Genomic DNA, 16,589 nt, shown 5'->3' on the forward strand with positions numbered 1-16,589 from the left:
ACCCCCTCAATTAATGGTAAGCCTCCATAGCATAAGAAAGGTAGGGAGCCCCTAACTTAGAACAATACACATCTCCTGCCTCCACACAATGGCAATGTCTTCAGTTTCTCATTGGACCAATTCTTCCCCCTGTGGAGCTCTCAGTATTTGTTGTAAGCCACCCTCTCTTTGGTTCAGCCTATTCTGTATGCTCCTCTACCTCCCTGGATTTTGATTCGGGAATTGCTTCTTTTATTGATTTATACCCGTTCTCGCTGCTCCTTAAATCACTCGCACACCTTCAAGAAACTCGTATCCTTTGGTGGATAAAACCAGTCCTAAACCTGAGTTTTTGCCGTTGTTTACAGATTCATGATGTTGCTTCAAAACACCTTCTCATCTACCATTTCCATTTGCTAGATTAGTCCACTATTACGCCCTCTCACGAAGGCAAACGAGACTGCAGGTGCTGGAATCTGGACAAAGTACAAAATGCTGGAAGAATGCATTCAAGATACGTTTATTTATCACATGTACATGCAAGCATACAGTGAAATGTGCCGTTTGCATTCACAAGCAACAACTAAGGGTGTGCTGGGGGCAGCCTGCAAGTGTCGCCACACATGCCAACGACAACATATCAAACCCACAATGCTCGGCAGAACAACACAGAACATAACAAGCAACAAAACAACAGCAGCAAAACAAGCCCCAACCCTCCCTCCCTCCCTCCCGCCCTCACACATATGTCATGACAGGCTATCTTCCAGCAGACTCAGGCTCGCAGATATTGGGCTTCGACTTCCCTGGTGTTCTCATCTCAGCGATATATTTAGACTCGGGCCTCCGACCAGCTTCTGGACTTCTGACTCGATCCCCAAGGGCCTATTGATCACCGAGCACGAGGCCTCAAACTCTGCAATCGTCGAAGACGGCGTCCTGAAACCTGAACAGATTGAGAACCAATTGCCCAAGTATTGCTGTACAAGGGAGCGGTGGGATAGAGAGTGATGGAGCTGGAGAGAGCAGGTGAACTCCCTCTGCATCCCAGGGTGAGGGAAGTGGATTTTTGGTCTGTAGGAGAATGAAGGGTTATATCCAGCAGGAAGGAAAGAGGAGCTGAAGTCAGGTCAGAGTAGCCATGAGTTTACTGAAGGAGGTCAGGCACGAGGGGCCAAATGGCCTCAGCTTGCTCCTTATTTTATGGTCTGAGTGTTGCCACCATTTCCCATCACGTCCACCCAGAACGTTAATCTACCAACACACGGGGATGTCCCACTGCTGCCGACTGGCACATTCCAGGCTCCGTGCTGAGGGACAGATGGAAAGCTGGTGCAGCCACTGCAAGGGCTCGGTGGGGAAGGACCACAGTGTAGGGTTCATTCACTACAGGACGGAGAGGGGCCGGGTCGGGTGAGGGAGCCCCACAATTAATGTAATAGTGAACCACCCCAGGGGTCACATGAGTGGCAACAGTCCTATTGGTTTTAAGGAATGGAATTGACATTCCGTAACACATTGACTGTGAATGTAACAATGAAAAGGTATTGCACGGTTTAGTCTTGTAATTTATACTGTGAATAAAGTTTATTTTGATAAAAAGATTCTACTTTTCCCTGTGTAACAGTCTGACCCAGGATTTGTTCTCCGTAACACACAACACATCAGAAAGAAAACCAGCGGAAGTTCAGCCTGTGGCTGATCACGCCCCGCCCCCTTATTTACATACCACAATGCTTTGCGCAAATGGAAAAGATTATAATTCCTTTTGTAGTTCGCATTAAGGCTTTGTAAATCAACTTTCTGCTGCTTGGAGAAGTTTTGTTAAATGGCTGTTTCTGTTCCAGTGTGATTTTGGTTACAATTGTAGTTGGTCGTATTTACTTTAGAAGGGTAGGGGATGTGTGAGGAGGGAATGGAGAGGACTCAGTGTCAGTATACTCTGGTTTCTCTTCAGATCGTATAAATCTTTCGCCTTTTACTAAAGATTTCCGTGGAGAGGAACACTCAGAGTCTCAAACAATTTTTTGTTGTCCTGCTTCGGTAGGGCTGGTCTAATGTGAAAAATAGATTCTGTCTGTTGTCCTTTCTTCAATACTCGTCTCTGCTCTCAACCTCAGCTGACCTGTTGCTTTTCTCCAACTTCAGCATTTTGTTACTGGTTTTTGCCGACCATGTTAAGGGGAACAACCGCTGCTGGAACGGAAGACCATCAACTCAGTACAAACTCCCTCCATTAATCAAGGAGTTCTATTCTACCAACACACATCAAAGTTGCTGGTGAACGCAATAGGCCAGGCAGCATCTCTAGGAAGAGGTACAGTCGACGTTTCAGACCGAGACCCTTCGTCAGGACTAACTGAAGGAAGAGTGAGTAAGGGATTTGAAAGTTGGAGGGGGAGGGGGAGGGGGAGATCCGACATGATAGGAGAAGACAGGAGGGGGAGGGATGGAGCCGAGAGCTGGACAGGTGATAGGCAAAAGGGGGTACGAGAGGATCATGGGACAGGAGGTCCTGGGAGAAGAAAAGTTGAGGGGGGGGGAACCCAGAGGATGGGCAAGGGGTATAGTCAGAGAGAGAAAAAATGTGTGTATAAAAATAAGTAACAGATGGGGTACGAGGGGGAGGTGGGGCACTAGCGGAAGTTAGAGAAGTCGATGTTCATGCCATCAGGTTGGAGGCTACCCAGACGGAATATCAGGTGTTGTTCCTCCAACCTGAGTGTGGCTTCATCTTTACAGTAGAGGAGGCCGTGGATAGACATATCAGAATGGGAATGGGATGTGGAATTAAAATGTGTGGCCACTGGGAGATCTTGCTTTCTCTGGCGGACAAGGTATGCCGGCAACGACCAGCTGACTGGGGCGTTGCACAGGAGTGGGGCCAGACCCATCCTTCGTAGCCAGGGCGACAGGTAGAACCTGGGCACATAGTGGAACTTGGTGCCCACATGTCTGGGTTCTACACACAACCTGATGCAGCCACACAAGAGCTGGCCATCAGGGTGAGGGCGACATTGGGGACGTTTTTGCCCCCGTTGTCCAGGTACTTGTGTATGATGGTCTGTCTGACCCGCTCCATCTTGGATCCCCAAACGAATCTGAAGACGGCTCGGGTGATTTCCGAGCTGTAGGAGCGGGGGACGGGCCGCACCTGCGCCCAGTACAGCAGCCCTGAGAGCACCTCACACCTGATGACCAGGCTCTTGCCCGTTATCGATAGGGAGTGCCCTCCCCACAGTCCCAGTTTCTGTATCACCTTGGCAGTCCGCTCCTGCCAGTTCTTGTTGCACGCCTCGGCCCCTCCGAACCAGATCCCCAACACCTTCACGTGGTCAGACCTAACGGTAAAGGGGACGCTGGATCGGTCGGGCCAGTTGCCGAAGAGCATGGCTTCGCTCTTCGTGCGGTTGACCCTGGCCCCCGACGCTAGCTCGAACTGTTCGTAGATGTCCATAAGTCTGCGAGCTGACCTCGGATCAGAGCAGAAGACGGTGACGTCGTCCATGTACAGGGAGGTTTTCACTTGGGTCCCTCCACTGCCTGGCAGCGTCACCCCTCTTATGCCCTCATCCCTCCTGATGGCTTCGGCAAAGGGCTCTATGCAGCAGACAAACAAGACAGGGGAGAGGGGACAGCCCTGCCTGACTCCAGACCTGATGGGGAAGCTGTCTGTTTCCCACCCGTTGACCTGGACTGCACTACGGATGTCTGTGTAGAGCAGTCTAATCCAATTCCGGATTCCATCTCCAAATCCCATTTTGGAGAGCACGTCTGCCCTGTACGTGTGCGATGTCCTGTCGAAGGCTTTCTCCTGGTCCAAGCTGACCAGGCAGGCGTCCACTCCCCTGTCCTGCACGTAGGCGATGTTGTCCCTCAGCAGCGCCAGGCTGCCCGAGATCTTCCTGCCCGGTACAGCACAGGTTTGGTCCGGGTGGATCACCTGTCCCAGAGCAGACCTGACCCTGTTGGCGATAGCCTTGGACAGGATCTTGCAATCCACATTCAGGAGAGAGATGGGCCTCCAATTCCTAATGTCCTCCCTTTCCCCCTTCTGCTTGTAGATGAGGGTGATGATGCCCTTCCTCATGGACTCTGACATGCTGCCAGTCAGAAGCATAGTGTTGTACCCCTCCAGCAGGTCAGGGCCCATCCAGTTCCACAGAGCCGAATACATCTCGACCGGTGGGCTGTCGCCTCCGGGAGTCCTATTCGACCCAAAGGAAGGAACGAAGCATGTCAGCTCGCCCAGGGTCAGTGGTTGATCCAGACTCACCCGCTTGCCGTCGAAGACCTGCGTGTTGGACGACAGGAAGTTGTCGGAGGCTGTGGTGTCTCTGTCCATTCTGTCGTACAAACCGGCATAGAAAGTTCTTCAGATTCTCGATATGTCTGTCTGCGAGGATGCTCCTGCAGCTCGGAAATCTCCCGGACAGTCATTGAATGGTTTCTTGTATATAATTTTATTTTTGAATAAAATATATTTTGTTTTAAAAAAAGTAAACCACCCCAGGAGGTCACGTGAGTGGCAAACGTCCTATTGGATTTAAGGAATGGAATGGAACACTCCGTATCTCATTGACTATGAATGTAACATTGAAAAGGTATTGCACGGTTTATTCTTGTAATTTATATTGTGAGTAAAGATTATTTTGATAAAAAGATTCTGATGTACAGCAACACACATAAGATCAGCTGCTTCACCACCATTCAGGCTACATCCCAGCTGGTCCATTACCCTTCCTCTTCTCAGGACTCCAAACACATTCTGGCCAACCATTGCCTAATGGATCTCTGCTCAATGGGGCCCCTCTCAGGACTTTCTCCACCTGGAACGAGAGGACAGGGCTGCAGTCTGCCATAGCAGAACACCCTGTGTATGACCAGATCATTGAGATAGAGCATCAAAGTGAAAGTTGAGTTCATTGTCTCACACACACAAGTACATGTCATGGTCCAGTCCATGAAATCCACATTCCAGTTCACAGTCCGGTCCATGGACCCAGTCTCCAGGTCTTCCGGCTGTCCCTTGTTTCAGTTCGGCTTAATCATAGGCACCTGATGTTCGTCTTGGGGCTGGGAATATAAGTGGCCCTGGGGTCGAGTGTGGGTGCTGGTTTGTCTTGTCAGTATCCCCTTGGAGCAACCTGCTGGTGGAAGGCTAGAGCAGCCATTCGTGATCTCTAGGCCTGGTTGGAGGACCACAGCTTCATGGAGCTGTGTTGTCTCTAGTCGGAGCAGTCATTGTGGTATGGATTTGGCTGTTTCCGGGACCAGCTGAGTGGCTGTCTGCCACTCCGAGCTGGATATGGATTCTGCTATTTCTGTAGCCAGCCAAGGTTGCTGGCCACCCCGAGACTTCGAGACACCCCCGATTGAGCTCCCTTCCTGTCCTTGCCTCCGTGGGGTAAGTCAGGCCGTCCTTGCCATTACCCTGCGGTTGGATCTGTCCCTTCCTGTCCTCACCTCTGTTGGGTAAGCCAGGCCATCTTTGCTGTTACCCTGAAGCTGAACTGTTCCATTCCCCTCTCCATCTGAATCCCTGACAGTTTCCTCGGCAGTTTACCTCAGCAGTCATCCCAGCCCTGCATCCTAGTAAGTTACTCAGCCTCAAAGAACCCAAGCCTCGCCTAGTCCTGTAGCCAAGCCTCGAAGAACCCAAGCCATGTCCAGTCCTGTAGGCACGCCATGTCTTCGCCTAGTTCCGGAGTCCGAGCTCTGGTCAAGACTCAGGTTCTGGGTCCTTGCCCAGTCTCTGGCTCAGAGTCCATACCCAAGCCTCGAAGAACACAAGCCTCGTCTAGTCCTGTAGCCACGTCGTGTCCTCACCCAGTTCCAGGATCTGAGCCCGAGCCAAGACACAGGTTCTGGTTTCTTGCACAGTCTCTGGCTCAGAGTCCAAGAACCTAAGCCTCGTCTAGTCCTGTAGCCACATCATGTCCTCGCCTAGTTCTGGGTCCTTGTCCAGTCTCTGGCTCGGAGTCCAAACCCAGGCTCCTAGTTCCCAGTTCCTTGTCCTGGTCCCACTTTCCCAGTCAAAGTCCTAGCCCAAGTCTGTGTACCTGTCCCAGCTCATAGTCTGTGGCCAGTCCCGTCCCTAACTCTAGTCCAGTCCAGTTCCCAGTACTTCAGTGTCTGTGTCTTGCATTTGGGTCCGCTCCCAGTGCCCAGCGTATGACAGTACATGTATAAACACAGGTGCAATGAAACACTTGCTGCAACATCACAGACTCATGGCATCAGATGAGCAGTGTTCACAAGAAAAACATCAATCATACACAGATTTTTTTACAAGAAAGCACAACTAGAACAAAATAAAACTCAGATTGAGAGCAAAGTGCTCATAGTGTTGCTAAACCGAGTGATTAGGGTTTTAACCAGTTGGGTTGATAACTGAATATTTGAAGGAAAGTAGTTGTTCTTGAACCTGGTGGTGGGGGACTTAGACTAAGAGGGAACATGACTAAAGTATATAAAATTGTGGATAATTTGCTGTGCGATAGAAATATAGCAAAATACTGATCTAAATGTACTGTACTTAAATGCACGCAGCATTAGAAACAAAGTGGATAACCTTGGTGTACAGCTACAGGTTAAAAGATATGACATTGTGGCCATCACCAAGTCATGGCTAAGTGATGGATGTGATGAGGAGCTGAATGTCCAAGGATACACAGTGTATAGGAAAGATAGGAAGGTAGGTAAAGGGGGTGGCGTGGCCCTGGTGGTAAGCAACGATATCAAATCACTAGAAAGAAGGGACATGGGATCAGAAGAGGTAGAATCCTTATGGGTCGAGTTAAGAAATGGCAAGGGTAAAAAGACACTAATACCAGTTATATACAGGCCTCCAAACAGCAGCCGGGATGTGGACTGGAAATAGAAAAAGCATGTCAGAAGGAAACTGTCAAGATAATTATGGAGGATTTTAATATGAAAGTGGATTGGGAAAGTCAGGAAGGTACTGGATCTCAGGAGAGGGAGTTTGTAGAATGCCTACAGCATGACTTTTTGGAGCAGCTTGTCCATAAGCCCACCAGGGGATCAGCTGTTTTGGATTGGGTTTTTGTGAACGGTGCGTGGGGTCCTTCACAATACTGTTAGCTTTGCGGGTGCCGTGTGTGGTGTAAATGTCTGTAATAGCGGGAAGAGAGACCCCAATGATCTTTTCAGCTGATCTCACTATCCTCTGCAGGGTCTTGCGATCTGAGACGGTGTATATTCCAAAAAAGAAGAAATTTTCCAATGGAAAAAGGATGCAACCGTGGTTGACACGAGAAGTCAAAGCTAAAGTTAAAGCAAAGGAGAGGGCATACAAGGAAGCAAAAATTAGTGAGAAGACAGAGGATTGGGAAGTTTTAAAAGCTTACAAAAGGAAACTAAGAGGGTTATTAAGAGGGAAAAGATTAACTATGAAAGGAAGCTAGCAAATACTATCAAAGAGGATACTAAAAGGCTACCAGTAGGCTAGACAAGGGAGATGCAGCGGATGTTGTATATTTGGATTTTCAGAAGGCCTTTGACAAGGTGCCACACATGAGGCTACTTAACAAGATAAGAGCCCATGGAATTACGGGAAAGTTACATACGTGGATAGAGCGTTGGCTGATTGGCGGGAATAGAGAGTGGGAATAAAGGGATCCTATTCTGGTTGGCTGCCGGTTACCAGTGGTGTTCCACAGGGATCAGTGTTGGGGCCGCTTCTTTTTACATTGTACATCAACGATCTGGATTATGGAATAGATGGCTTTGTGGCTAAGTTTGCTGATGATACGAAGATAGGTGGAGAGGCCAGTAGTGCTGAGGAAACGGAGAGTCTGCAGAGAGACTTGGATAGATCGGAAGAATGGGCAGAGAAGTGGCAAATGAAGTACAATGTTGGAAAGTGTATGGTTATGCACTTTGGCAGAAAAAATAAATGGGCAGACTATTATTTAAATGGGGAAAGAATTCAAAGTTCTGAGATGCAACGGGACTTGGGAGTCCTCGTACAGGATTCCCTTAAAGTTAACCTCCAGGTTGAGTCAGTAGTGAAGAAGGCGAATGCAATGTTGGCATTCATTTCCAGAGGAATGGAGTATAGGAGCAGGGATGTAATGTTGAGGCTCTATAAGGCGCTGGTGAGACCTCACTTGGAGTACTGTGGGCAGTTTTGGTCTCCTTATTTAAGAAAGGATGTGCTGACGTTGGAGAGGGTACAGAGAAGATTCACGAGAATGATTCCGGGAATGAGAGGGTTAACATATGAGGAACGTTTGTCCACTCTTGGACTGTATTCCTTGGAGTTTAGAAGAATGAGGGGAGACCTCATAGAAACATTACGAATGTTAAAAGGCATGGACAGAGTGGATGTGGCAAAGTTGTTTCCCATGATGGGGGAGTCTAGTACGAGAGGGCATGGCTTAAGGATTGAAGGGCGCCTTTTCAGAACAGAAATGCGAAGAAATTTTTTTAGTCAGAGGGTGGCGAATCTATGGAATTTGTTGCCACGGGCAGCAGTGGAGGCTAAGTCATTGGGCATATTTAAGGCAGAGATTGATAGGTATCTGAGTAGCCAGGGCATCAAAGGTTATGGTGAGAAGGCGGGGCTGTGGGACTAAATAGGATAAAATGGATCAGCTCATGATAAAATGGCGGAGCAGACTCGATGGGCCAAATGGCCTACTTCTGCTCCTTCGTCTTATGGTCTTATGGTCTAAAAGCTTTTTCAAGAATATAAAGAGTAAAAGACAGGTCAGAGTAGATATAGGACTGATAGAAAATGACGCTGGAGAAATTGTAATGGGAGATAAGGAGATGGCGGAGGAACTGAACGAGTATTTTGCATCAGTCTTCACTGAGGAAGACATCAGCAGTATACCGGACACTCAAGGGTGGCAGGGAAGAGAAGTGTGCGCAGTCACAATTACCACAGAGAAAATACTTAGGAAGCTGAATAGTCTAAAGGTAGGTAAATCTCCTGGACCAGATGGAATGCACCCTTGTGTTCTGAAGGAAGTAGCTGTGGAGATTGCGGAGGCATTAACGATGATCTTTAAAAAGTCGATAGATTCTGGCATGGTTCCGGAGGACTGGAAGATTGCAAATGTCACTCCGCTATTTAAGAATGGGGCAAGGAAGCAAAAAGGAAATTATAGACCCGTTAGCTTGACGTCGGTGGTTGTGAAGTTGTTGGAGTCGATTGTCAAGGATGAGGTTACACAGTACCTGGAGGCATATGACAAGATAGGCAGAACTCAGCATGGATTCCTTAAAGGAAAATCCTGCCTGACAAACCTATTAGAACTTTTTGAGGAAATTACAAGTAGGCTAGACAAGGGAGATGCAGTGGATGTTGTATATTTGGATTTTCAGAAGGCCTTTGACAAGGTACCACACATGAGGCTACTTAAGAGCCTATAGAATTACAGGAAAGTTACATACGTGGATAGAGCGTTGGCTGATTGGCAGGAAACAGAGTGGGAATAAAGGGATCCTATTCTGGTTGGCTGCCGGTTACCAGTGGTGTTCCACAGGGATCCGTGTTGGGGCCACTTCTTTTTACATTATACATCAACGATTTGGATTATGGAATAGATGGCTTTGTGGCTAAGTTTGCTGATGATACGAAGATAGGTGACGGGGCCGGTAGTGCTGAGGAAACATAGAGTCTGCAGAGAGACTTGGATAGATTGGAAGAATGGGCAAAGAAGTGGCAAATAAAATACAATGTTGGAAAGTGTATGGTTATGCACTTTGGCAGAAGAAATAAATGGGCAGACTATTATTTAAATGGGGAAAGAATTCAAAGTTCTGAGATGCAACGGGACTTGGGAGTCCTTGTACAGGATACCCTTAAGGTTAACCTCCAGGTTGAGTCGGTGGTGAAGAAGGTGAATGCAATGTTGGCATTCATTTCCAGAGGAATAGAGTATAGGAGCAGGGATGTGATGTTGAGGCTCTATAAGGCGCTGGTGAGACCTCACTTGGAGCACTGTGGGCAGTTTTGGTCTTTTTATTTAAGAAAGGATGTGCTGACGTTGGAGAGGGTACAGAGAAGATTCACTAGAATGATTCCGGGAATGAGAGGGTTAACATATGAGGAACGTTTGTCCGCTCTTGGACTGTATTCCTTGGAGTTTAGAAGAATGAGGGGAGACCTCATAGAAACATTTCCAATGTTGAAAGGCATGGACACAGTGGATGTGGCAAAGTTGTTTCCCATGATGGGGGAGTCTAGTACGAGAGGGCATGACTTAAGGATTGAAGGTCGCCCATTCAGAAAGAAATGCAAAGAAATTTTTTTAGCCAGAGGGTGGTGAATCTATGGAATTTGTTGCCACGGGCGGCAGTGGAGGCCAAGTCATTGGGTGTATTTAAGGCAGAGATTGATAGGTATCTGAGTAGCCAGGGCATCAAGGGTTATGGTGAGAAGGCGGGGGAGTGGGACTAAATGGGAGAATGGATCAGCTCATGATGGAATGGTGGAGCAGACTCGATGGGCCGAATGGCCAACTTCTGCTCCTTTGTCTTATGGTCTTATGGCTTAATTCCCGAATCAGGCAGTGATGCAGCTGCTCAGGATGCTCTCGATACATCCTCTGTAGAATGTGGTGAAGATGGGGGGGTGGGAGATGGGCTTTTCTCAGCCTTCGCAGAAAGTAGAGATGCTGCTGGGCTTTCTTTGCTATGGAGCTGGTGTTGAGGGACCAGGTGAGATTCTCTGCCAGGTGAACACCAAGAAATTTGGTGCTTTTAATGGTCTCAACGGAGGAACCGTCAATGTTCAGCGGAGAGTGGTCACGCCGTGTCTCCTGAAGTCAACAACCATCTCTTTTGTTCACATTCAGAGACAGGTTGTTGGCTCTGCACCAGTCTGTTAGCCGCTGCACCTCCCCTCTGTATGCTGACTCATCGTTCTTGCTGATGAGACCCACTATGGTCGTGTCATCGGCGAACTTGATGATGTGGTTCGAGCGGTGTGTTGCAGCACAGTCGTGGGTCAGCAGAGTGAATGGCCGTGGACTGAGTACACAGCCCTATGGGGCCCCGTGCTCAGTGTGATGGTGTTGGAGATGCTGCTTCCAATCCGGACTGACTGAGGTCTCCCAGTCAGGAAGTCTAGGATCCAGTTGCAGAGGGAGTTCAGGCCCAGTAGGCTCAGCTTTCCAATCAGTTTCTGAGGAATGATTGTGTTGAATGCTGAACTGAAGTCTATGAACAGCATTTGAACGTACGTGTCTTTCTTGTCCAGGAAGTGGGAGATGGCAATGGCGTCATCTGTCGAATGGTTGGGACGGTATGTGAACTGCAGGGGGTCCAGTGAGGGGGGCAGCAGGGTCTTGATGTGCCTCATGATGAGCCTCTTGAAACATTTGTTACGTAACCGGCAACAATGAATATTAATCGAGACAGGTTTTATATAAACAACCGAACATTTATTAAACACGTATAAACGATAAGGAGAAAAAACAAAGGAAAACTTTGACCGGAGGTTAAACAGGTACGCAGCCGTTCATCAACTCCACTCGGCTCTGGTTCTTAAAGATTTAAATGCGGAACCAGTTCTTAAAGCGATACAGTCAGATACAGTTCTTAAAGCGATAACTTCAAAAGTCCAACAATTTCACACATTCAATTGGGAGAGACTTCTCTGGAGAAAGATTTCTTCACTGACAAACCTTTACTGCTGGTTCTGTCCACAGGATTCCCGATGCCGAAAATACACAGTTTAAATCGACTGACCTTAGGTTGTTTAGAGAGAGAGCCTTTGTGCATGAACTGATTGCGCTATTGCAAGAGTTATCTCAATGCAACTTCTCTTCAACGAAGACTCAATAAGGTGGATCCTTTATTAAACTGCCAACCGATGCCGACTTCTCTCGATCCTTCACTCCGACGAATTCTTCACTCTCCCTTCAAAACTGTCGGAATTGAGTAAATTGGCACTTCCAGCCACAAATTCCCAGTCCAAGTAATATGGAATCTTTCAACAGAACGTACAACCGTTTTAAAAATGAAACTGCCTCACAAAAACAAACGCAACAGAAACAGAGGCACAACACGTTCTACCCGGAAATCTACAAACTCAAACCCCACTGCGTCACCTGAGTCGACTCTAATATAGTCACGGGGCACATGTCATCAGGTGACCTCACAGCGGGAAACTCACATCAGGTGACCTCCAAAAGACCATTACAGCATTCTCACAAAAAAACAGATTTCCTTGAGCAGGTAACACACTTCATGATGATGGATATGAGTGCAACGGGACAGCAGTCGTTGAGGGAGGACACTGAAGACTTCTTCAGCACAGGGACAATGGTGGTGGCCTTGAAGCATGTTGGAACGACGGTGCTGCTCACGGAGATGTTGAAGATGTCAGTGAGAACATCTGCCAGCTGGTCTGCACATCCTCTGAGCACTCTGCCAGAAATATTGTCTGGTCCAGCAGTCTTCTGTGGGTTGACCCTGCATAGAGTTTTCCTCACATCGGCCATGGTAAGACACAGCACCAGGTCATTGGGAGGAGGAGTGGTCTTCCTCGCCACCACGTCATTTTCTGCCTCGAAACGAGCGTAGAAGTTGTTCAACACATCTGGGAGGGAGGCATCACCAGCACAGGCAGGTGATGTTGCCCTGTAGTTGGTGATGTCCTGAATGCCCTTCCACATGTGCCACGTGTTGCCGCTGTCCTGGAAGAGGCTGTGGATTCGCTGGGTGTGTGCACGCTTTGCCTCTCTGATGGCCAGGGACAGTTTGGCCCTTGCTGTTGTTAGGGCTGCTTTAGTGCCTGCTCCGAAGGCAGAGTCACGGGTCCTCAGCAGGAGGACCCATGGTCATCCATGGCTTCTGGTTTCTTTTAACCAAAAAAATCTGGTTAGCGCGTGTCGCGCCGGCCTTGGCCACAGTGACGTCATCAGTGCCCTTGCTGACGTAGCTAGTCACTGACGCCGTCACTCCTCTAAGTCGGTTGCAGTCTCCCTGAACATGTGCCAGTCAGTGTGCTCAAAGCAGTCTCGAAGCTGGCCAGGTTTTCACCTGCTGCTGAACTGGTCTGGAGCGCCTGTCGAGCGGTGTGTATGCTGGGGTTAGCATAACCGAGATGTGGTCTGAGTAACCGAGGTGCGGGCGGGGCTCCGCCCGGTACGCGTCGGGAATGTTTGTGTAAACAAGGTCCAACGCGTTCGCCCCTCTCGTTACAAAGTCCACATACTGATGGAATTTGGGGAGCACTGACTTGATGTTCGCGTGGTTAAAATCTCCGGCGACAATAAACAGTCCATCAGGGTGTGCGTTCTGCAGTTCGCTAATCTATCTATCTATATATTATTATACTACTGAAACTCTCATGCTCTGTCTGTGTGTCCTCCAATTAGCGCAAACGGTGCACTACAGCGGCACTTTTTTGGCTAAATCGAATTAAAATGCGCTAACTTACAGAATGCAAGCAAAGTTCAGGGTTATATATTCGTATAAAATTGCTCATTCGCCAAAAATCAACAGGCTGCCTTTCACCCGAGACCTGATCGACCATCATGGAAATCGGGACGCGACAGCCCGACGCATGCGCACGGCCAGCCTCAGCAGCGACACCTACCGGAGCGGAAGGGCAGGGCAGCTCTATTTGGATGGGTCACATTCTGCTAATCACCATCAGCATGTGCAGGATTGGGACAGATCGAACTGCCACCCATCAATGAGAGATAATTAAATCTTATTGTAATCACGTACTTGGAGACAACCATAAAACCCTTTGCTGCAGTCAAAAGACAGCGGTGACTATATCACGCAACACACATCAAAGTTGCTGGTGAACGCAGCAGGCCAGGCAGCATCTCCAGGAAGAGGTATAGTCGACGTTTCGGGCCGAGACCCTTCGTCAGGACTACATTCAGCCGTGTTCACCAACAACTTTGATGTCTGATGCTTGAATTTCCAGCTTCTGCAGAATTCCTCATGTTAGGGTGACTATATCACGTCCATTTAGGAGAGCACCAACCACATCATCAAGAATAATCAGCATCCTTTGGTGTTAGTGCTTCATATCTTCTATCCAGCATTAGGGTAAAAAGAAAATGGTCAGCCTAATTATGCTGTGTGGAAAGGGAAGGGGGACATTATGGTCAAGAGATGACGCCAAACGTTGTCAGGAAGTGGCAAGTAGAGGGAGAGAACAAGAATCAGATGAGGCCAGGGCCGCATGTCTCCAGGATCAAAGAGTCAGGACAAAAAAAAGATGAGAGAAAAAGAGACAGACTCCAGGATCAGAGACAAACAACTAACAGCAGAAGGGATGTAGAGACGGTGGATGAAATGGCTACACATCTCCAGAATGACACCGAGAGGCACAAGGGTGGCAGATAAACCAGAAATGATGCCATCAAAAGTGTCCTTCGTTAAATGAGGAGCAGCTATATTTGCTTTGCTATGTGGCATTCTTTAATAAACTGAGGTTTTTTACTTCAGTTTCCAAAGCAAAGTGATACGAATAGCATTCAGGAAAATTTAATGTACATTCTGGTCACATCAGACTGCACAACCTTTCTGTAACGCCCAGGTCTGTCGGCTCATGTTTATCTAGGGAACACCTGTCCACCCGCCAAACCGTGCCACACAGTTGCGTAATGCCACTTGGTACAAACTCACACATCAAATATCAGACAGCACACAATATACGATTTACAGATTACACTTTATAAATCTTACTGCAACTATGTAATTAATAGAGATACAATATAAAAGGGAAAGTAAAAGGCGCCAAACTTAGAGTTCAACCACTTTGTGCACAACCGTTGCAGCTCAATTTACGGGTTCCTCTTTCCACCATGCAATCCCCTCCGACCCCCTCGACTTGCCGCTCGGGACCAACCCCGGTGGTCGACCAGAGCGCGTCCAGCACGTCCTTCCTCTTCGGGTCTCCTCCTGAAAACCCCGCCAAACCACACGGTTCCCAGCCATATGAGACAGAGTTTCACCCACAAAAAGAATAACATGGACACTCATTGGTTCGTTCCCTCAATTATCAATAATATAAACCAAACAAGCAGGGAGAGAGAGAAAACGCCTTACATCGCAGTTATTATTACAGAAAAGCCATTTTATTATAACATAACAAAGAAGCCATCTTGTTAGCCTTAGCAGTAATGTAAAAGAAGAAACCCCTTACACTTTTCTCAAAGGGTGCCCCAACGGGTCACCCCGTTGTCTAGTGGCCCGATACAGTTCACAGAGCGCCTCCTTAGCATTAGCGCTGGGGGCAACGTACACACCGACTATAAGGACAGTGGTGAATTCCCATGAGCAGTTTAGGGCCCATATCTAAGAAAAAGCAGCCAGAGCATGAGTGGGCCAGTGAAGGAATGGAGCTTTGAGATTCTGGCAGTTTTGGCAGTTGGTCTGTGCAATCAAATCAATCAAGATTTGAATAGATCAGCAGAAAGCCGTTGATTAGACAATCGAGATTTGAATAGCTCAGACTCAGCAGAAAGCAGCTGATTGGGCAGTCGAGGTCAGGTGACCAAACATTTTGAAAAGCTCAAACAGATAAATAGAGCGATAGCTCAAGCAAAGCAGCCATTGAGTGAGCTGGCCAGTGAAGGAGTGGAGCTTTGAGGCTTTGACAAGAAGAGTCTTCGACGAGAAGAGGCGGAGGACAAGCTAGCTCGCAGTTAGTTTTTACAATGTCTCCTGAGACGGTGATGTGCCGCTCATGTGAGATGTGGCCGTCTTGGGGGAACTCTCCTCTCCCGCAGAGTCACATCTGCCAGAAGTGCATACGGCTAGGCGATCTGGAAGACCGTGTAAGGAATCTGGAGCAGCAGCTGGATGACCTTCGACTCATAAGGGAGAATGAGGCAGTCATAGATGAGAGCTACAGGGAGGTAGTCACACCTAGGCTGTTGGAAGCAGGTCGTTGGGTGACAGTCAGAGGAGGGAAAGCGAAGGTGAGCAGACAGGTAGTGCAGAGCATCCCTGTAGCCATTCTCCTGAATAATAAGTTTACCGTCCTGGATACTGTTGGCAGGGATGACTGACCAGGTGTGAGCCACGGTGGCAGGGCCTCCGGCACTGAGTCTGACCCTGTGGTGCAGAGGGGTGGGACGGAGAAGAGGAGAGCTGTCGTCATTGGAGACTCTATAGTCAGGGGAGTAGACAGGAGATTTTGTGGATGTGAGAAGGACACCCGCATGGTTTGTTGCCTCCTGGGTGCCAGGGTCCGGGATGTCTCTGACCGGGTGCTCGACATCCTGGTACGAGAGGGAAAGCAACCAGAAGTCGTGATACATGTTGGGACCAATGACTTAGGCAGGCAGGAAGAGGGATGAGGTCCTGAAGTGTGAGTTTCGGGAACTAGGCAGAAGGCTGAAGAACAGGACCTCAAGGGTGACGTTCTCAGGATTGCTGCCAGTGCTACGTGACAGAGATGGTAAGAATTGGAGGAGATGGCAGTTGAATGTGTGGCTGAGGAGTTGGTGCAGGGAGCAGGGTTTTAGATTTTTAGATCATTGGGATCTCTTCTGGGGAAGGTGGGACCTGTACAGATTGGATGGGTTGCACCTGAACTCGAGGGGGAGCAATATCCTTGCAGGTAGGTTTGCTAGCATGGTTCGGGAGGGTTTAAACTAATT

General features: G+C 48.4%; 1 non-coding gene across 1 annotated transcript; it reads left to right on the forward strand.

Annotated features, from left to right (window-relative positions):
• The first annotated feature begins 1,916 nt into the window (after positions 1-1,916).
• LOC134351248 (U5 spliceosomal RNA) lies at positions 1,917-2,030 on the forward strand. Its single transcript, XR_010019094.1, has one exon. It is a non-coding gene; the product is annotated as a U5 spliceosomal RNA (small nuclear RNA).
• The last annotated feature ends 14,559 nt before the right edge of the window (positions 2,031-16,589 follow it).

This window comes from Mobula hypostoma, chromosome 8, assembly GCF_963921235.1.
Source record: "Mobula hypostoma chromosome 8, sMobHyp1.1, whole genome shotgun sequence".
NCBI classification, from domain to species: Eukaryota; Metazoa; Chordata; class Chondrichthyes; order Myliobatiformes; family Myliobatidae; genus Mobula; species Mobula hypostoma.